This window comes from Rhynchophorus ferrugineus, unplaced genomic scaffold (assembly GCF_030347505.1).
Source record: "Rhynchophorus ferrugineus isolate W39M unplaced genomic scaffold, kcgeb_rfMv2 rfM2, whole genome shotgun sequence".
Lineage (NCBI taxonomy): Eukaryota > Metazoa > Arthropoda > Insecta > Coleoptera > Curculionidae > Rhynchophorus > Rhynchophorus ferrugineus.
This window is the reverse complement of record NW_027472581.1, coordinates 68,741,130-68,765,528: the sequence shown is the minus strand read 5'-3', so window position 1 is coordinate 68,765,528 and position 24,399 is coordinate 68,741,130. Positions and strand designations below refer to the sequence as shown.

At 31.1% G+C, this 24,399-nt stretch overlaps 1 protein-coding gene across 4 annotated transcripts in view; it reads right to left on the bottom strand.

Annotated features, from left to right (window-relative positions):
* Positions 1 to 23,257, bottom strand: part of LOC143191292 (uncharacterized) — a 149,143-nt gene extending 125,886 nt beyond the window's left edge. For all 4 annotated transcript variants that reach the window (XR_013004460.1, XM_076396213.1, XM_076396214.1 and 1 more), the window contains exon 1: positions 23,145 to 23,257. The gene's annotated coding sequence lies outside the window, so the exon portion shown is untranslated. The remainder of the gene's footprint in view (positions 1 to 23,144) is intronic.
* Between the last annotated feature and the right edge of the window lie 1,142 nt (positions 23,258 to 24,399).

Here is a 24,399-nt window from a genome sequence, read left to right as displayed (position 1 = left end):
CAGTTTCATCAGCAAATATAGCTATAGTAACACTTTCTATTTATGATGTGTCACATGTACAGAGTTACCTAATCAGAGAACAGGACCTCAAACATTGTCTTACGGTATACCTACTTCCATTTCTTTCATTGTTGAATACGCTTCTTCTTGTTTAACTCTTAAACATCCTGGCTGAGCTATAGGATTTTACGAGTTGAACGCATTGCTTCTGTAATATTTTATGAAGTTAATGCACGAGTTCTATTTAGATTTAGAAAAAGGTAGCTTAGCAACGTTTTTTCTCTTCGTAGGCTTTTTCTATTGTGGAATATTTACTCATTAAACCAGACTGATGTGCAGATAAGATTTTACCCCATTCGGAGATTGTCCAGGTTTCGGAATTATAATAACTTCAGCCATTTTCCTAACATCCGGTACATGCTTTATTCAAAATGATGAATTGATCAAATTGCTGAGCTTGCCTTTCTTGGTTCATTTCTCAGCACTTGAAGGCTTCTTTTGAAAACTTGAAAATATAATCGGATATATGTATATTTTATACTTCGTGTTGGAATTAATTACTAGTGTTCTAGAAAGGATGACAATAAAATACAGGATTCCATATTTATATCCAATAATCTATTCGTTATTATACTTATTAAGCATCAATTTCGGGACAATTTGTTTGGCTAGAAATGAAGCAATAACACATGCTTTAGCAAAAATGTTGCAATTTGTATCGCCGAAAGGTTTGTTCAACTATCAACTTCCTGTCAACTATCAACTTCTAAAGCCAAATGAGACCATAATTAGCGATCACTACTGCTATGAAATGAACAAGAATGGCAGTAATATTCCAAAAGATACGACGACATTATTTTAGCACAACAGCGTTTGGCCACATGTCTCAAGATAACTCAAAATACATTCGAAAACACTAAAATCCAAAGTCCTACACCCGCTTTAGTCTGCACTTTGAAAAATATATGTAAAATGTTTGCACACTGTAGCATTTGTATTACCCAGTATTTTAACAAGATTTTATCTAACACATATATTTATTCTAACATATATAACAGGTCAATTGAAAAGTCCCCGGCTTGACACATAGATGGCGCTACTATTATTAAATACATATGTTTTTTAGTTAGCCCTAACCCTCAAAAGATGCCTATATAAACTTGATAGCTGTCGGATCACCAGATTGTGAATTATAGCATTTTGAGTGAAGCAACTTTTGTTATTGTGAAAAAAATGAAATTTCGCGTGTTGATAAAATATTGCTTTCTGAAGGGAAAAACTACAATTAAAGCAAAAACTTGACTTGATGCCGAGTTTTCGGACACTGCTCCAGCAAAAACAACCATCAAGGATTGGTATGCTAAGTTTAGACGTGGTGAAATGAGCACCGCAGACGGTGAACGCAGTGCACGCCCAAAAGAGATTGTTACCGACGAAAACATGAAAAAAAATCCACAAAATAATTTTGAATGATCGTAAATTGAAATTAAATGAAAAAGCAGACATTCTAAAAATATTAACTCGTACAACATCGAACGTGTACATCATATCATTCACGAATATTTGGGTATGAGAAAGCTGACAGTTGAAGAAAACAACGACGAGTTGATGATTCGAAGCAGTGTTTGAAGATGATCTAGCCCAATAAACTCGAGTTTTTGCGTCGATATGTCACAATGGATGAAATATGGCTCCATCATTTCACTGCAAAGTCCAATCGACAGTCATCCGACTGCACACGATGAACCCGCTCCAAAGCATGGGAAAACGCAACAGTCGACTAGCAAAGTTATAGCGTCTGTATTTTTATCCACAAAGATGGCATCGAAAAGTTGGAGGGTCGCTATAATCTGTGTATCACCCTTGAAGGGAATTATGTTGAAAAAAAACTAATTTTGCAAAAATTTTGTGTTTGTGTTTGACTATGGTAAGCCGGGGAGTTTTCAATTGACCTGTTATGTTTAATCAAATCATATTTCAACAGTCCAGAAGTTAACAAAATAAAAATAAAAGCTTACGAAAATAAAATCTTCTAATTTAGTGAAGATGCAGCACTGTATGTTCAAATAGAATATAATAAGCTGCAGATAAAGTGTTGATAATTTTTTTTGTTATCTTAAATATTTTAGAATCTGTTTTTTGCCATGCATAGGGTTTGTCTGGACTGGGACCTACTGCTTTCGTAGGCCCCCTTACGTGATCCTCAACATTAAAATCATTGGAGCTTAGAGATCATGCCATTTGCAGCAGACAGCGTCATTACTGGCGTGACTGGGATGATTTTCCTTGTCAAATTTTGCACTTTTATCTTAGGGAAAATCACAATTATAAACAATTGCAAACCAAGATACAATCATGGTAAAAACAAGTTTACAATCATGCCCTAGCAGGATTTGAACCCGAGACTATCAGAGCTGTAGGAATACCCTCCTGTCACGTTAACAACTTATCATGATGGCACGGATCTAACAAGCTCAATTTCCAAAGACTTTTCCGCACATATACGGTTGGATTCGAACGATGAAGAGGTTTATGTCGATTAAGTGCATCCATCGGTCAATAGCAGCTTTTGGCATAAACCCGCTACTTAAAAATAATTGACACAAGAACAACTCTAAGGGTCATGTCATCCATATAGTTTAGTTTGGATTAAAAAAGTTAATATAAATGAATATCAAAATGATCATCGACGTTAACTACACTGTTCGAAAACAGTAACTTTGTGTGAATGCATGTCGACCTAGTAAAGTACATTTCCTCCTGTGGATTCGTGTTATTCCATAAACTTAAATTATCCCTGTAATGTAATAATTCATCAAAGAATGGTTCTAGCAGCTAAAGCTCTAAAACCCAATAAATAAATAAAAATTCAGTAAATAACTGGCGTTGTCTATGATCTTTAACTTTTAACTATTATATCGCTCTTATACAACTACTACGGGTCCGAGTTTGGACGTAAAATGCTGTGAAACGTCATTTTTTGAAATTGATTTTGAAAGTCTTTTATAAAGAGTATAGATGTAAAATGTTTTCGCAGATTAAGTTTCTGGTGTTACAAACGGTTCTACCCGCCTCATGAACACTAAATTGATAATAACATATTACCTTTTGTCGCGTGGCTCAATGATAATTAGCTACGACACTTAACTTGATATGTTGATTTGGATAAATGGCTATGATTTATATAGCAGTTAACATCCATCTTTTCCATTTCAAAATATCATATTATATATAACCATATAATTACACGGCGTTTTATACTTAATGAAATAAAAGTATTGGGTACAGTAAATTTATTTAGAGCAATTTATTTTTGAGTTAAAAGTTTTCTAACATTTAAGAATTATAGTATCCATCAAAATAGGCAATATCTGGGACATACCGAGGATGATAATATTTCATATACCAAAAATCTTGTATATCATGTATACGATATTCCTTTTTCCTTCAAATACTAGGTTTGAGCACACCAAGTGTTACACTTGGTACAATGTCACATATGGTGATATCTGTATAAACTAACTCCTCATATTTAGAATTGTTTGCTGAAACAAGTTTTGTTTTATCAAAAAATCTTTAAGTCAAGTTCGGGTATAGAATATTGGTAAATTTGATTAAGTATAAGATTAAATTATATTTATTGATTTAAACTATTAAAGCTACACTAGGCTTTAACCGTGAACCCTTCATATCCTTTCAACGTCTAAATGGAAATTCAGAAAAGAAGTGATTTCGTTTATATATTCGGATTTGCATGATTTAATTTAAAACCCAATGACATTTCGCCCGACAAAGTCCAGAATGTCCTTCAGAAACTTTTCTGTTTCTTTTACAGTCGTCTAATAAAAATTCCGCATCCAATAAAACGAAATCTACTTGTGCCCGAGTTCAAGACATAAGGTCCTGAAGACCCTCCCTGACCAACAAATCTATTTTAAAAGTCCTGCCAATTTGTTTTTGTTTTATCACGTCCGGCATCCGGCATCTGGATGAAAAGGGGAGGAGGCGGAAACATTCCGCCCTTGCGGCCCCTTCGCGAGCCTTTTGCCTTCGGGTTTCGTAAAGAATTCAAATGTCTTATTTTAAAATTCCAAAGGTTGTGACTTTCGACTTCGGATTAAATAAAGTTGTTTGGGCCCGGCTTTTTCTTCCAGGCCCTAATTGAGGGTGAAGAAGGGTTTTCGATGATTATGGGATGCAGACAGGAATCTGCTCGGCCTCGAAATTATGTTAATGTCCGAAGGGTTGTTTTCAAACCGAACGGTTAGTTTTATTTTAAAACTTAAACATGATCAGAATATTACCCATGTTTAATTTTAAAATAACAATTACTTATTGTACATTTATTCCTATGTAATAACTTCAGTCCACAGACCTAACTGAGTGTAAGAATTGATTTTTACACATTTCTAACAACTTATTTTATATAAAAAGTAGAAATTAAGACAATCTTTTTCACAATTGCCATTTTACGCATATAGGGTGGGGCAAAAGTCCCGCTGCCATTTTGATTGCGCCCTATCTTGGTTATGTGGCGTTTAGCTCAGTTTAGCTTTAACCATTATGTTGTGTAAACATGTCCAAACTTTATTGAGAATAAATATACGCCACAACAAGGACCAGAAATAGTGTCTAAATTCTCGTCTAAATTGATAATGAGCGATGAAGTCCGTTTTCTTCTCAGTTTTCTTTCAATTAATTCAAGAAACATCATTGCATGCAGTAAAAACAACTGTATAGTATGGTATTCATGCTGCAAATATCATTCAACTATATTTTTTGAAAATTACCAAGGTGTTGCAGTTAAAGTTACTGCTGAATGGTACCAAGACATGTATCGAAATTTTCTTGCACCTGAAATAGAAGAGCAAGGACTAGATGACATGTGGTTTCAGCAAAATGGGGCCACAGCACACACAGCTCGTTCAAAAATTCAATTAATGAATGACGTTGTTACATGAAGACTAATTTCGCGAAGTGGCAATTTAGCATAGCCAGCCAGATATCCAGATTTAACTGCACGAAATTTTTTTTATGGGGGCTTTTAAAATCAACAGTTTATATGAAGAAGCCCCAAACGATTCAATATATTAAAGACAATATTCGTAGCGAAGTTGAAGAAATTTAACCTAAGATGTTGCAGGATGTCAGAAATAGCACATAAAAGGAGCCTAAAGTTGCATAGCGAATCGCGGTAAGTGGATATAATTTTTCAATCATAACGAAAAAAAATGTAAAGGCCAAATAAACTTTTTATGAATACCAAACTAATTTATCTTTTCTTTGAGCGAAGTTAGAGGAAATCAAAATGGTAGTGGGACTTTTGTCCCACGTTGTATTCTTTCACTGTTCAGGAGATCCAGACCTACATGTCCTTAAGATAAATCATTCACACGATATTCTACTATAAGAACCCGCCATGGCCTCTTAAATCAATTGATAAACAATCTGCTAGACTACCCACAACAGGTCCCCCATTTTTTAAGTAAATCGTTATTTTCCCGCTTATTTCACCCAACTAGATTTATTAACCAATCTCAACAAACTTTTCGAAGAACTAGTAAATATTCTAGCCCAATCCAAAACATCAAACACCATCAATATCTAAATCTATTATAATAAGAATATAATATAATAAATAAATATATTAAAATATAAGTGTATCTAGCCACTAATAGTGTTAATATATTAAAGTTAGATTAATTAAAATGTAATAAAATATTTACAAAAATAATTAAAAAATAATCAAACGTAGATTTTAAACACAAAAAGCATTTTAAAATAAAATAGTGTACTTAATAATCGTTGTGATAACTAAATAAAAATAATCTACAAAATAAACCTTATTTAACCTATCTACTACACGTATTTGATTTTCTATACATACACACAATTTAACTTAATACCTACCTAAACCATTTTATGTATTTACAATATTATATTAATTAATACCAAGTGATCACTGTGAAGTCGGTGCCAAACCCAAACAGTTATAATAATTTAGATTTGTTTTGCTGGTAACTACATTTATTTTATATGAAATTATATTATAATATATATAATGTTGTATTGTTTGGACATCCATTATAACAGATCGATATCAAACAAATTAATCAAATTTAACTGAAACGTTGGTTATATATTTGTAATATGTTCCTTGCATAGCTAGTTGAAGTACTCACTTTATAAATCATCAAAAAAACAACAAAATGGATCCTGGATGAAAAAATATTATAATATGACCCAATAACAACTTGGGAGTAAAGCCAACACAGTAATATAATTGGTTTTTTAATGAATAGTGGTTGGAAGAAAACGGTAAGAAAGTTAAAGACATTGATGTAAATATCCCTTCAGCTTGAAACAACTAAGTAATGTTATAATCTCCACCATCATTGAAAACAATGATATGTTTATTGAAGGAAACAAATTTGTACCGATGAAGTGAGCAATATTCTAGTAATTTGGTATGTATGTGCTATATTTCTGTCAAATGCTGAATTCAAGCTCGTAGACCAGCGTATAAATAAATTGCAGCTTTATACATCGCCACCTAAAAAATTGGAATCAAATTCTAAAATTTTGAGAACTATAAACAGGAGAGTTCCTGCGAGTCATCCCAGAATGATGCAAGTCGCCAAGAGCCAGAAAAGGAAATAAGATTTAAAATTATAAATAAATGGTCATTATATTTATAAAATACATTATATTTCCTTCAATCAACAACAAATATGATCGATAGTTATCTGGTATAACAGATCAATTGAAAAGTCCCCGCCTATCATAGTAAAACACATTTTGTTGGCAAAATTATTTTTTTTTGTTCAACATAATTCCCTTCAATGGTGATACACTGATTATAGCGACCCTCCAACTTTTCTATACCATTTTTGTTGTACGATTTGTCCTTTGCTTCAAAAGAGGCCTCAGTTTCGGTGAGCACCTCTTCCTTCGACGAAAATTTCTTCCCAGCGAGCATACTTTTGAGATTTGAGAACAAGAAATAGTCGCTGGAGCTAGATCTGGAGAATACGGTGGATGAATGCGCAATTCGAAGCCCAATTCATGGATGTTTGCCATCGTTTTCACTGACTTGTGACACGATGCACTCTCTTGGTGAAGCAGCACTTTCTTTTTCTTCAAATGTGGTCCTTTTATGGCGATTTCGTCCTTCAAACGGTCCAATAACTCAATGTATTAGTCGCTGTTGATGGTCCTTCCTTTTTCAAGGTAGTCAACAAGAATTATCCCATGCGCATCCCAAATGAGGAAAATATTACAACTATTGGAAACCACCAGAACAGGACACAGACTCAAATGAATCAAACTATCTGATCTTGTGTAGTGATGTGCATATATTAAAATATTCAGCAGTGACATGTATAAACATTATTTCACCAGAGGCTGAGATAGGGCCAATGGGACCTCCTAGTTATATACCTAGATTTAAGTTATCATAAAGACAAATTGTAGGTTAGAAGGGAACGACTAGTAACAATATATTAATTAAATAATAATAAAAAAAAGCTCATCCCAAAATACAGACGACATAACCTTGCTGACCGACTGTTGCGTTGCGTTGTGTTCGTCGTGTGCAGTCCACTCGGATGACTGTCGATTGACTTCGGAGTGAAATGATGGAGCCATGTTTTATCCATTGTCACATATCGACGCAAATACTCGGGTTTAGTACGCTTTATCATCTTAAAACTGCTCCGAATCATCAATTTGTCGTTGTTTTTGGTCAAAGTGAGCTCGCGTGGCACCCACTTTGAACAGAGCTGTCTCATACCCAAATATTCATGAATGATATAATGTACACGTTAAGTTGATATCTTTAGAGTGTTTGCTATTTCATTCAATTTCAATTTACGTTCATTCAAAATCATTTTGTGGATTTTTTAAGTGTTTTCGTCGGTAACAACCTCTTTTGGGCGTCCACTGCGTTCACCGTCTTCGGTGCTCATCACAGCACGTCTAAACTTAACATACCAATCCTTGATGGTTGATATTCCTGGGGCAGTGTCCGGAAATTCGGCATCCAGCCAAGTTTTTGCTTCAACTGTATTTTTTTCCTTCAAAAAACAATATTTTATCAACACGTGAAATTCCTTTTTATCCATTTTTTCACAATAACAAAAGTTGCTTTAATCGAAATACTATAATTCATAAAGTAATGATCGGACAGCTGTCAAATTTATACATGCATCTTTTGAGGGTTAGGGCTAAATAAAAACATATGGATTTAATTCTAGTAGCGCCGTCTATGTGTCAGGACGGGGACTTTTCAATTGAGTTGTTATCGATAAAAGATATTATTGTAGCACGTAACATAAAGTACAATAAACAAATATAAAAGTAATGCGAAAGGTACTGAAGTACAAACTATGGAAAAATGCATAAATTGGCTTAATTTTGTAAATGAGAAACTAGATATATGTTATATGGCACGATTGATATGATCCTGGTTGTTGGCCAAAAGCGAAGGGATTAGTTTAAATTATAATTTCTACATAAAAAATTGAACCAACTTCAAAAAATAAGTAAGGAACACCTTACTAAAAAGTAAAAAATAATCAAAACCTAAAACTTAGAATTTTAACACAAAAAAAAAATTTTAAAATAAAATATGTACATAATAATCATTGTAATAACCAAATACAAATAAACTAAAATATTATTTTAACTACTACCAACTGACCACTTTGAACTCCGAGCCAAGCAACAAATTATATTTATTTTGTTCGAAATTTAATTCTTGAAGTCGGTTTTCGGAAGTCGAAAAATAGAATTGGTTCGGCAGAATTGTCTGTATAGTCGTTCCACCAGTTCGCCACAGTTCTTTCATTTAACACAAAACACTAGATTTCAAGTAAATTAAAAGTTTTGTTTTAAGTCCTAAATGTTTGATAACTTATATATACTTAAAGGAACTGCGACTACATACATAAAAAAGATAAAGTAAATAACACAAAAAATCTATAACACGTATGTACGTAGGAAATATTAAAAGTTTTTTTTCATGAAAAGACAACTTTTTTAATGCCGAGCTCCATTCAAACGTTTCGTGTATCGATCATATTATGAAAATAACTTTGGTCTGATCGCAACGTTTATTAAGTTTATATTACAAAACTATTTTAATATCAACGATTTAGTGTCTTCATAAACGTTAGAACAAAGACCAATTTTCATATTCGAGCCGGCGTACAATGAGTATGTCTGGACAGTTAGTGGGAAAATGACGCCGATAAAGGGTAATGCGACCAGAAGGACAAAATGCCTCTGGATAAATAGATAGTGGACACCTAGTTGCTTTAATACTTTACGTTCATTTATATACTTCGACTCACTTTGTTTATGTGCAGATATTTACGATGTTAAAGTTAGGAATATGAAAATAAATATTAATTCATAACAAAAATAATTTTATAACAATATATCGGTTAAAAAATAATTCAGTGTACTATAGTAATCTCTGAATAAGTAAATATTAAGATATGTCACGTTCTTAAAGTATGTTGAATGTTACTGACTGATGTTCTGAATTACAAACTACAACTGGTTGCATATAGCAATGACTCATTTAAGTCAAATCAAATAGGCGAGTGGGTATTTATTACATAGACAAGGAATTTAGAATTATTTACTTTATTGTGAATGACTAATCATAAATGATCCTGCATGTAACATTTTACATATAAAGTCCAGGCAGGGTAGAGCTAGGTCTATAGAGCCGCGGTGTCTAGTGCACCATCTCTAGCATCACGCACGCGCTGTAGAATATATACAAGCCGGTGGTGTTATGGTAAAAGAAGCGGAGAGGTGAGGGACCAAGCCATCAATTCTTAAGTCGTCAGCATAAAATATATACATATTATGTTAGAAGAGAATCCCTCATGCATTATCTGTCAACAAGTTTAGCGTCCATTTACCACCAGAAGGCGAGCCTGACAATAATGTGGATGTTGAGGATACTAGTAATGAATCGAGTACTAGTTCCATCACAACATGCAGAAGAAGGTGCAAAATATGCTCAACAAAAAAAAGGAGGCAGACTAGATGCACATCATGTCATAGAAATAGTTGTTGAAGTCACAGTACCTTTATTTGCAATGAATGTTATCGTGGCGAAGATATCGATTCTGAAGAAAACTAGACGATCATTTTATCGTTATTTTAATTATTTCATCTCTCGAAGCCAACTGATTTTATAATTATATTTTTTGTTATAAATTATAAGTTATAAAGGCACCTTAGATTATTTGTTGTTCCTAATCTAGGTCTTTAATCCAAAGAAGTGTTACGTTTACGCCTGGCCTGGCGGGTAAGACCGGATGTTTTCTGGGATGATTTCTAAATTGATCACTTGCCAGTCGGTAAGCTTATCCTCGGCATGGACGATATTTTGGAGCCCATGTTAAACAGTAGATCCAATCTAGGTAAACCCTCGTTGATAAATAGGAGATTTTAAAATATAAAAAATAATTTTTTCTCTAAAAATCTCTTTTAAATAATCTAATATAAGGAGGGGAAAAAGTCCCGCTACCATTTTGATATTTAGCTCAGTTTCGTTTTAACCATTGTGTTGTGTTGACACATAAATTTTCTTATGGATAAATATGCGCCACAAGAACGAACAGAAATAGTGACAATATTTATAAAAATAATCGTTTCATTATAGCCACATAGAGGCAATTGCGTTAATGGTAGCGGGTCTTTTGCATCACGTTGTATAATCCTATAGGTCTTTTAGGTTACATGCGCCCGCTTTAGGGGATAAGATTTCAATAATCTGAAAAAAAATCCATTTTTTAAATTTCTGAGTTAGAATATCCCCTAAATCAATTATTTAAATCTAATTAACTAAACATAAATAAAAAGAATAATTCATCGTGATTTATTATGCATAAAGCTCATTAGATTTCCCATACGGCTCCTTATCCGTGACATTTTCTAATTTCATGCTTGTCTAGATGGCTCCGTATATTTTACTTAACCCTGTCGCCAGACCCAAACGCTCCCCCAACTGGCCGCCCTTTCGCCCCGCACCGATACACCGTCGCTGACGTGAACTTCAAACCGTGCCCATATTGAAAATCATAATAAACCGAAAAAATAATTTATATCATCTCGAAGGGATAGAAGATTAGAGCGTTATTTATATGGCGTTTTCTTTATGGGTGCCATGTAAAAGTTTACGTTGGAAATAAATCACGTTAACACCCACACGCCCCTGCACCGACTCGCTTTTAAGGCCAAGTTTATATGTATAGGCATAAAGCGATCATTGTTTGTTTCAAAATTTCTGCTCTAGTTAATTCTCTTTATATTATCCATAAAATATAGGTGTGTACGCGAATAGATCTTGCATCTTTTTATGGGCAATATCAAATGAACGGACTGAATGCCGGTACATAAACTTTATAGGCAAATGCTTAATGTATAGGTAATTCCAAACAACAGACGTGTCATAATGGTAACGATGTACTAAATTAAGAACTAACATCTCTATTATAAGGGATTGTTTAGTGTAGCTACCATAATCAGATGTTTATAGAAGCAAAAACTGGTATAGGTATTTCACTTTTTACTTTCACCGATCATGTTATATATTTAGTTAACTGGATGTACAAAAATATGGTAATATGCTGTTAAATTTATCAAAATAATACATTTTTATTACTCTCTTAGCATTCCACAATGTGTACAATGTGCAATAAGTATTTGATGAGATTTATGTATTTATGTTATACGATGGCATGTAGAAGTTAGTCTTGTATAAATTTGAAAACTAGTATAATAAGTAGTTTAATTACTATTCTATATTAATGTCAACGATGGTACGTAGCACTTTATTTTGGAACTTATGAAGAATGGCTATATTGGATTTACTGGTACTACCTTACAGTTCGATACCATACTTTAATATTGGCCTAAGAATTGACTTATATCTTACAATACATTATCTTACTTTCCAAAGATAATTTGGATTTACAACCTACGAGCACTCCCAATATATCTGGTTCAGTTTAAGCCCACCAAGTTATTTACGCTTTATTATTATTATATGTTTCTTCCAATTTAAGCGTCGTTTCAGATAAATTCCCAAATACTTAACATAAGAACATTTTCACAAGGTGAGCATCAAGTAAGTAGATTTTGTCTCACTCGTCTCACAAATTAATTTTGTTGAGATGAAGTTGGAGGTTCCTTGTAGCTGATTGGATGTGCTTGAAATAATATGTTATAAATACTTTATTTCTCATTTCATTTACGTTACATATATTTACCTATATATTATATTATTAGAATATTGCGCGTAACTGAGAGATTTAACTTTTTCTCCTATATTTTGGTCTAAAATTTAGCCGAATATCTTTGGTGACATTAGTTTGATTTTATGAATTGATTTTAGTTGTTTACAACTGATTTTGTAGCTTTTACCAATAAATTACTGCTTGTTAGAAAGTTATTGTATTAAAATATAATCTATTCAAAGTGACATTGAACTCACGTCATCACGATGTCGAATATATTACCTATCGCAATTTGTAAATTCGTTTTAATATCAGACAATATTTTCCTTCTCATTTTATTCTAGTTAAAAAAGATATAATGCTGTTTGATATGTTCGAACACGTAACAGAATCAGCCTACCAAATTTGTTGTTAAACGTTTACTATATTCTTCAAAGCATTAGTAATAGATATATAGATAGATAATATATACAGGTATATACATAGATAATAACTACAAGTTATAAACGGCAAACGTTGTTTTAACGCTTTCCTTGCTTTGAACGACATAATATATGTATTAGATGTACTATAATATTAAAATACGTTATATTTTATAACATTATTCTTATTTCATTATTTTATTATATTAAAATTTTGTTATTAAGCCAAAATCAACTAAAACACAAAGTTGATGCGGTAGCAGTTTAATGTTTTGACGCCATTAATATATATAACGTGAGTTCACTGTTTTATTGAACCGGCTATATAATGTTTTGTAGAAAGTAGGTTTTTAAGAGACTAACAGCTTGTTTTATTACGCCATTTTTTCAGCACTTACGGTAAAAGCTATATGTATAATGTAAAATTGTGACCGTTCCAGGGTGTGAAGATTCCAATGGATAGTATCCTGCTCTAAGCCAAAAATAGTTTTTAAAAGCCAACAATGATAAACTGAAAGAAATCCCTTGTAAGGTTTTATGGGAGCAGAAAAGGGTTGGAAAGATTTTAAAATTGAAATGGAAAATTTGTGTTTCTAATTTGATTATATGATAATGAAAAATTCCACACCTTAACTTCGACTAGGCAAGGACCGTACTATATGGTACCATAGGGAACACCAAGGAGATCAAGAGATTCAACTATTCAACTATGTCTTTTTAAGGAAGAAATTGTGAGATTATTTGAATTGAAATGTTGTTTTTTACTACCAAATGATAACATTTTTTATTATAGCCAATTGCGCAGACCACGTTGGATAAAACACTATTATAGGAAAAATTATAATTAGGTATTGCTTGTTTTAGTGGATGAAATGTGTCAATAAAACTTCAAAGGGCAAAAAGAAAAAATGCATTGCTAAATCTTAATATATGGGTAGCTAAAGGCTTACACTTTACACTTACCATACACTTTCAAGAAATATACAAAAAGTAAAAATAAATTAAATATATTAATAAACGCAACAAAATTAATTAATTAATTAATTAATTAGCTTAAAAACAATACATTAATACTTTCAAAGGATGGTTTTAAATACGCACTCCACATCTATTATATTTCATATTTTTCCACATATATTTTATTCCCATGATACAAAAGAATATTTAGTAATAGAATAATAAAATCAAGAATAATAAGAATTTTAAATAAAAAAATAACAGATGCAGTTGTTGAATATCATTTTACATTGACAAAAGTTGCGATTTCAATGATTTGGGTACATGATCTACCGAGAAAGTCTACAACGAGTGGCAGATATGAAAAATCAATTACCTACAATCGATATTACATTTAGATATATTACGAAGTTCTCTACATCTATGTTCATTTTGCCAAAAGGAAAAGGAAAAGAAGCTGAAAGTCATCGTTTGCTGTTAGAAACTTACAGTGACCATTGTCTAACCTTAAAAACATGTGAGGAGTGTAGTTTGGAAAATTCAAAAATCATGATTTCAATGTCATGGACGAGGAGTGTTCTGCTAGACCGAAAAGTTAAAAGAAGAAAAAAGAAAACGAAACGAAAAAAAGAAACTGCAAGAATTATTGCATGAGGACCCAACCCAAGCTCAAATATAATTGACAGAATCACCAAATGTGGCCCAAAAAACGATTGGGAAGATGAGAAGATGAGTGCCACATCAATTCATTGATAATCAAATGGAAAACCGAAAAATCGTATATAAAGTGCAGCTTCAAAGGTTCAATTGAGAGCCATTTCTGTCATTTATAAGCGCAAGATATCATGGTAACCAACTGGTGAAGGCGACCGATCGACTCCAAGGCCAAATCGTTTTGGTCGCAAGACAATGCTCTGTGTTTGGTGGGGCCAGAGTGGTGTGATGAACCAAGTTTCAACAGTTCGTTATAAACCACGTTAATAGTAGTACAATAATAGACACAGCTACTAGTGGTCGCTACCAACAACATATAAACAATTTCAACCATGACAAAAAGCCTGAAAGAATAAAAATTTCGAAGACAATGAATTGGTAAACCTACTGGATGAAAACTCAGCTCAGACTGCCAAAAAACTCATTATTTGAACAAATATTGATGAATCGATTGTTTCTATAAGTGTACATGTATTGTAATTGTAAAGATCCAAAAAATTCGCAATATCGAATAACAGGCACAAAGTCATCCTCTTACATGATAACGCTCTTCTACACATTGTTTTAAAAGTTACTCTTACGGCGCGAATGTGAAGTTATACACCCAGTGGACTCACCAGATCTAGGGCCTTCTGATCACTTATTCTGATCGATGCAGCATTGCTTAGTTGGCACGTTCTTTGGAAATACTGAAGTAATACGAAAATGAATCGATTATTGGGTCATTGTCAAACAAACGTAGTTTTTTCGACATAGTATCGCCAAATGCCAGAAAGATAGGAAAATATTGTATATTGTACCACTTTGTCCCAATAATCATTTTTAAAGTTTTTTTTGATAACGTCTTTATTAGATATGTTTAGTACAATCTTAATTAAAAATTGATTTATTACTACGTTTCATTTGTACTTGGATTAATTCACAACCAAGACGAGTGCGAGATAAATACATCAATATGTATTCCTCAATTATCAAATTATAATAACTTAAGCTATAGTTTACACTAAAGGTAATCTATATATAAGTTCATATGGTTTGATTCGCTTCAATATTCTGATATCCTGCGCGTTGTCCGGTAGTTGGATAACTTGGATAACGAAATCTTGGATAACTTCGCAAATCCGTTTAATTTCTAGGTCATCGTGCAGTTGGTTACGTAGCTATAGGCACTGGTAATTAATCGAAGAATTTTTTTTAGGCCATAGGTCCCTTTTCCCCAAAGGTCGAAAATGGCTTTATGATTGTCTGATAAATCAATCTGTTTGATATTAGATCAAGTTGAGAGTGTCTTCCGACTAACCAGTACAGTTGTTTTATTTTGTTTCTAATGTGTTTTGATTTTTGTCTAACATGATGTTTTTTAAGTGAAAAAAACATCAGAATACAGGCAAAAATAAAGCAATCACAAACCGACAAGAACCGCTGCCTATCACAGCAGTAAAAGAACCAACCTATCGCCCGGACCAGTGTGTCGACCAAGTTTAACCAACATTCACATGAAACTCATTTTACAGAGACTAATTATTAAAATATTTCAAGGCAATAATTGTAAAATTTATTTTGAACTTTATAACAAATGAGAACGTTTGTGTTTTCAGTTTATATCCTGCAGAAATACTGGAAAATTAATTTAAAACAACGTATTATTTTGAAGATATAATTTAGAATACACCCTAAAAATTTTATTACGGCTTGTTTGCTTTAAAGAAGATTAAAAGAGATTTGCATTAAGCGATTTTATGCCTTTTCCCTTCCAGGAGAGGTCCGGAAAAAATATACAAAGGAGCCCTACAAACACAAAAAAAAACGTAAGAGTCTTAGGACGAAAATTAGAATTAAAATTAATTCGTACAGCGATGTGGCGGTGGTATTGCATCTACCGAAATATATTCATAATACGGCCCTCTCCGCTGTATGTTTTTAATTTGGATTTCTCGTAAAAAATCGTTTAAATTAAAAACGATGCTCGGAGAGAAAAAGCGAATTTTTTTAATATCGTCCTATTTGTCGAGAAGGTTTTTCAAGTCAAGTGGACAGCGCGGATTAAGATTTTGAAGGGAGAAGGTAATGAAATAATTCCCGAGGAAGAAAAATTGAAATAATTAGTAAATGGAAATTCGACAAATCACAAAGTGGAGATTAAATTGTTTCAGTCTCCTCGAAGATGCTTGAAAAAATTATACTAATTGTTAGATAGAATCTTAAGACCGTTCTTGTCTGATGTTTTCCAGTAAATAAGGAAATAAGTATAATTCTTTATAATATTACTACATCGCTTAATTATTTTTTGGTCTGATAAAAAGATTACACCATTGTTAGTAAAACCATTATTTATTTCTGCATTATTTCTAAATTATTTGATAAGAGGCTGCACTACCAATGATATAAAATATTATTGATTATATGTTTAATTATATGGATTTTATGTTTAATTTGCACTAGAAAGTCCTAGTCATGCTAAACCGACAGCTGTTAAGAAATTACTGGAAAATATAAGAGCGATCCCACAAAAATGGTTTTGTAAAATATTAAAGTAAAACTGCATGAGATATTTGACACGTTAACGTAAAGATATCAAACGGAATTTTGGATCCGTTTAAATGCAATGGAAAGAACGCAAAAAGACAAATTATTCTACATAAAAGGCATAGACTTATTACATATACATAGATAGATAGACAAAATAATATGGACATCATGAAATATAGTACATCTTGTTGCATATTGTGAACATACTGCTTCCTTTACGATGGAAGCTAATGCTAAGCTGCGAAAGAAATAGTGCAACGCTCATTAAACCTGGACTTTTGATAATAGGAAGAAGATAATATTGTTCGATAAATTATCGTTTACGTTGTTTCATTGTTTGTATAGGCAACTCCAAAAGAAGCATACGATTCGGACGGCCTGCTACCTTATGATTTAGGCGGCAATATTGTGATATTCATTCTCTCATTCACACTGGTCGAGTTACTGTAAATCAAAATCTCGATATTCTCAATGATCACGTTGTTACTATGACTAATATATTAGTGCCAAACACTGCCTTATTCCAAAATCATAATGTAGCCACACAGTAATAATTCAGCCTAAATAATTTAGTATTGGTTTGAGAATCAGAATATCATCTTCCTTGGCCAGCACAAGCGTCATATCTCAACATAATTAAACCGTTATTGAGGATAGAGCAGAGAGTGAGGAGTAAATTTCCATCTCTAGCATCGATGAAGCAATTGGAGAATGTTTTGGAACAAGAATGGGCCAATTATTGACAATATTATAATATGTCCTACTATTCATACTATTAGACAGTATGAATACTAAATCTTAATAAGAGATACAGAGAACTGGAAAAATTAAGGAAAAAACAATTCATTTTTATTTAAGAATATAGGCCAATAAGTTATCATTTTGTTAAAAACGGATGATATCTTGATTGTTTTTATTGTGTGTTCGAGGTTAAGTATGATGTACTAAAGGATGAGGATTTCTTAATTGTTTTTATGGACGAAATATTGGAGAAAGAAAGTAATGTTATTTGACACGTGCTTTATATACTAAATAATTTAAAAATTGTTTTAAATGTATATTAGCTTTACTATATGGTACTATTTTTTAATAGTTTTATTCTTCTAATATGTTTTCAACTGCTGTTTTAGTAATTTACTTTATAATCATGATTTCTATAAACTTAATTATTTTCACAATTATCATTTGTATATTTTGAACTTATTAGTGATATAATCTATTTAATCAATTATTTTGATTTGATTATGAATCATCACGAGAAATTTACAAAGAAAACATGAATAGCTTGAATGAATTATGGCCGTATTTCGATCATTGACCGATCACTAATTATAATAATTTAATCATTATTATATTTAAAACACACATATTGGCTGTATATTTCACCATATTCGCCATTATGCAGACAATAGTGAATTATCCCAAATGAACCCAAACTGTTATATTAATTTAGATTTATTAATATTATTGTAAATAGATAAATATATAGATAGATAAATAGGTTTAGGTATCTATTGTGCGTATATAGTAGAATATAAAATATTGAAAAATGATAGGTTAAATAAGGTTTTTGTTTATTTTTATTTAGTTATTACAACTATTATTATCTACCTATTTTATTTAAAAAAATTTTTGTGTTATATGCCTAAGTTTGATTATTTTTAAATTTTTAGTGAATTACTTATTTATTTTTTGAAGTCGGTTCAATATTTTTGTTAAACATATTATATATATATATATATATATATATATATATATATATATATATATATATATATATACATAGAAAGAGAATAGAATATAGAATATAGAAAAATTAAATTCATGGAAATGAATGATTCGGTTATATCTTTAATGTTTTAACATGTTTTTTCAAATTACAATTACAAAATTATATATACAACAAGAGATATTTAATATATTAAAATTAGTAATCTTGTTACATACAATATTATTAAAAAATATAAATTATCTTATTTTAATTGCAATAATAAATGTAATAAGTTTCTACACATATGACTGGTACTGATATTTCTAACATTTTTTTATAATAATCCTATAGAAACTTATACTCGTAACCTAGTATTATACTTAATTTAATTTTTAATAACATAATTGTAATAATAAAGTCCAATAAGTTTTGTTAAGATTTGTTTTAAAAGTTTAATAACTCAATCAAATTTTGATACGAAAATATTATCTGATATTATTAAAGGCATTAAGTATATAGTTATATTTTAAATGAAATTTAATTTACATGAATAAAATAAGGCAAAAACAAATCCTCTAGACCATGGAATATTTTCTAGACAACGGTAGTTGCATTTTATCTCGACAATATCCAGTCTATGTCGTCTCCTTTAATAAACATAATAAAAGGAATAAAACAGTAGACATAGTCTTTGTAAAAGCGTACGGAGTTTTTGTCGAAATTTTAAATTAGCATTCGCTTCTGTTTGTATGGAAGATGAAACGAACGACGTTCTAAATTGAAAAACAAGTACAAGCCGTACGTCAATGTATGTCTTATTGAGAATTCGTAATTTCTCGACAAACACGAGATATATTAATATGTTAAAGTGAACTTTTAATTCAAGTTATTAGAATTTATTTCATTCGTTCAAGAATATTACTACTACCATATACTGCTTAGGATTTTTTGTTTCTCTCCGGTATTTTTAATTAATTTTCTTTGTCTGACAAAAAAATTGACAAAAGGAGCAACATATATTGGAATGATTAATATTATTTAAAGCTGAAAAAAAGCAATGCCTAAAATGTGTTTACTATTGTTTTTTTTTTAATTCAGTATTGTTCTTTTTATATTATAAATTAAAATTTCTACACATACTGGACTTCGAAGAAAAGTTCAAGTCAAACATAAGATTGAAGTTGATACTCGATCTAATTCTTCAAAGGAAGAGGCTATCAAAGAGTGTCAAACAACCCCAGTTGTATCACTCGACCTCACCTCGAACTTGAAAAACACAAGGTATATTGAATTTTAAAGTAAACTATAAGTCGCGTTATTAAAATTTATTTAATTGCTGCAAAAATATCATTACTACTATGTAATCTTAGAATTTTTTGTTTTTCTCTACTATTTTAAATTAATTTTTGTTGTCCGACAAACAAAAAAGGCAAAAGGAGCAACTTATACTGGAATTCCCAACAAAATTTAAAACTGGAAAAAGAGGAATGTCTAAAATGTGTGTATTACAATTAATATTGGTTTTCTTTTATATTTAGTACTGTGCTTTTACGTTCTAAATTAAAATTCCCACGCATACTGTAATCTAAAGAAAAGTCAATCGCAAACTTAATATTTTTTATCTTATTTATTTCTATTTTATATTTTATTATGATCGACCTAATTATACAATGTAAGAGGCCATAAAAAGTACCAAAGGACAACAAATGTATCACTTGACCTTGCATTGACCTTGACAAACACGAGATATATTAATATTTTAGTCAACTTTAATTCGAGTTATTAGAATGTATTTCACTCGTTCGAGAATATTACTACCACCATAAACTTCTTAGGATTCCTTTATATTTTCTCCAATATTTTAAATTCATCTTCTTTGTCTGACAAAGACATGGCAACATATATTTGAATTCTTAATATTATTTAATGTTGAAAAATAGGAATGTTTCAAAAATAAACACTGGCTAGTTACTGGTAAAACCAATTAGAATTTTCGATGGGGTAATCTTTTCTACGTTAAAGGCAATCACAAACATAAAATTATAGCCGTATTAGGGCGGGATTATGCCATACCATGGGATATTACCATAGCGTCACGTTACACTGCGACTATTAAAACAAGAATCCTAATCCGTTCAAGAAGAACGACAGTAAAAAACCTATATATCCATGCCTATACAAGTTTCGATTGGCTAGAACTGCACATGTGCACTTGATCTAATCTAACCTGAAACTTTTCACAACTACAGTTGTGTTGTTTACCATTGTGGTTAGAAGCCATTTTTAGGTTAACTTTGTATTTATATTTTGTTGTGGTAATATAATTTTTTAATAGGCAAAATTAGCGGCAGCTAATACGAAAATAAGTGTAAAAGGTATGAATTATTAGTAAAATATTATCATTTTATAACAGTAATTTTGTTTATTGTTAAGGAACAAAGGATATATACTTTTTACGAATCACTTATGATTCGGGACGGGACGGAATTAATACACCACTTATGGCCTTGGAACAAAAGAGAAATCCTATTTTGATCCTTGATAATTTATACCCACACGATACAAGTCACAGCGCCCTCTACTAACTTTTCTTCCTCCTTTCTATACTGGCTCTTATATCGAGACAAGTCATATATTTAACATTTTTATGTTAAATAATATTGAAACCGTACTTACTAGAAGATTATAATAAACGTAAGAATAAAATATCATCATGTTTTCTCAACAACAAATCAACTTCTAACATACCAAAGTTTTCTGTCTTTTTCTAATTTTACTTATATCTTTCTGATTTTACAGATATTTCAAAGATATTTCGAAACAATACAAATATGGCAATAGAATCTTTGAACAATGTGTTAAAAACAAATACACTAAGAAGGAATACTAGGGTGTCAGGTCAAAAACTATTAGATTCGTTTAATGATCTGGTAGATTTGATAATTTGGAAAAGGATTTTGAACATTGAAGGACCAAACGCTAGTATCTATCAGGGTCGTATAATTATTAGGGCCCAGAAGAGAGCAGAACATACAAAAAGTAAGTATAAAATACATACATTTGAACAAAATTCAGGCAAATTTGAAGTCAAATATTACAACACAATATACAATGTAAATATCAATCAAATCTGCGAGAATAGTTTTAAAACTTTGTGTAGTAGAGTGTGTAAGATTTGAGTGTATAGGTATGTCTGTAGCTGTCCAGAGTATACGATACAGAATACTCTGTGCAAGCATGAGCATTTGGTATATATGTATGAGAAGATAATTGGCACCTAATTCTTTTACAGATAATGAAGCTAGGGCTCGGGGAGAGAAGAAATTGGTTAATTTGTAAGACAAGAAATTAGAAAAATCATACCAAAAAAAAAACACACAGTGAGAAGCAGGAGCAAATAAGGAAAATGGCATCGATAATAGAATAGGCAACATATTTACAGATTCGAAATCAGTCAATCAAGAATGTTAAATCGAAATTATTAATAACATATGGTGTTTCTAACTTTATAATTATAATAATATATACAATTGTAATAATATAGTGCTTATTTATATATATGTTTATGTGTATGTCTCTAAATGTGTATTGCTTAGATTACATTTTCATTGTTTATTTTATCCCATTTACTGCAATAAAATTCGTTAAATGATGTAATATTTCGATATTATTTATCTGCTCCGAAGAGTTATATTAACCGAAATAAATAACAAATCACAAAGCTTCCAATCCTATCCTATCAATTTATTCCAACAACTTTCTATTAAGTACATCTTATATTTACACTATGCTGAAAATTTATGATACTTCGTTAATACCTGTATAACAATAAGTATATAAGTATAATAATAAATAGACAGAAAAGGTATACAAACATGACCATATTTCATTCTTATCTTCCCTATAATCTTCAAATATGTTCTGTCTCCGTATTATTTTACATAAAAATATATCCTTTGTAGGGGTATCCTGTGTAGAAAAGGGTGCGTAGTTCTGAAAATTGTCAGGCTAGATTAGAACAAATGCGCATATGCAGTTCTAGCCAATCGAAACTTGTATAGGTTTTTACTGTCGTTTAGAATCCTTGATATATTATATAACAGAATTGAGGAATTTATTGAAATCTCGAAAGGATTTTTGAGAAACCAAATCAGATCTCGTAACATTATTCTATCAAAGTAAAATAGTACAATAAAATAAACGGGAGCTTGCAAACACCAGATTATTCCGAAGATGTACAACCTCCAAAGGAGAAATTCTAATCATTTTTGCTAAAAGAAACGGACAGCATAACTGCGTTGCTACAAATATCTATAGCTCAGCTAATAGTTTGTTTACTGATGACAAAGTTTAGTACGTATATAACATAAATATATGTTAAATTAGTTCAATTTTATGTTAAATATTAATTATATAATATAATAATGTTATCAAAGTTATATAAAGATAATTTAATTGAATAACCGTTAGTTCAAAATAATAACTCTCCTATTATTAGCCATATTCTTATTATAAATAAAATAATAAAATAAAAATTTGTATAATACTTACACATTAAAATATAAATAATTAAAATACACTGAACACTTCACTGTTACCTTTCGCCAAATACTGAAGAATAAAATACAAATATCAAAACCAGTTTTGTCTGCTTTGTACCTTCCTACTTTACTCGCCCTATTTAAACTGAAAAAACTTGTAAACATTTCACAAATATATCAATGTTATATTCAATGTAATACGATATTCCTTGGATATTAAAATTTTATTTTCTTACGCCCGACACCACCACGAGCAAATTGCTTTTCGTTAGGAAGAGGTTTATATCGCTTTTTTGCAGTATTTTTTTAATTATATTTTAATGTCTTTATTTTACGAATCAGTCTTACCCAGTCTGGTCATGGTTATTCCTTGAAAATGTCTTCCTTTCAATTATATGTATGCCCTGTGAGACTCTATTCCTACAACTATTACCAGCTATTTTTAAATATCGGATTGAATTTTTAAACTTGAGACTCAGGCTATGGTTCATATCTGAATCAACGGCTTTCTGATTATGTAGGATACTGAAGCTCTCTTAATTAACTTATCCTACCTAAGTAAGTTTAAGCAGGACTGAGTATCGTATTGAAGCGATAAGGATCCTGACCTTTCATAGTCCATTGAATAATTAAAACACAAGAAGGATGGGTTTTTAGAAAGAACGTCCAAGTTGATATTCAATCTCTAAGGAATCCGGTTCTGGAATATAACTGAAGGAATTCAGGGCGTATAATTTTCGAAATTAGTGTGAAGGCTTAAAGGTAGCGATCTGTACGTGTTGATCTCCTGTAAACGTCAAAAATAGAAAAATCCTAGTTGACCAAGGTAATTCCGTCAAACTAAAACGTTTAAGAAAAGAATCTCGGAATTGCTCTCGGTCTTCAGCCAAAACAATCCATAGGCAATCAAAACTAAAATGCTTTTGGAATAATTGAAGACTATAGTTACTTGAATAAGGCAATAATTTTAAAATATTTACAAGTATAATTGAAAAATTATCATAAAAAAGGGACCAATTTTTCTAGAAATAAGCAAAGTTAAAGGTGAGATGTAGTAGGTATAACAATTCACTGAATTTTATTATCGAAACTTATTATTTGTCATAGTGGGTAATGTTAAACAGGAGGGCTGTCTTTATTATTAGGAATATCTTTCATATGAGTATATGAGATAATAAAGTTACTACTTCTTATTCTTACAAATCGATAATATTACTGTGTTGAATTTTTCCATCAATTTTCGTCTGTTTAATTATTTGTTTCAT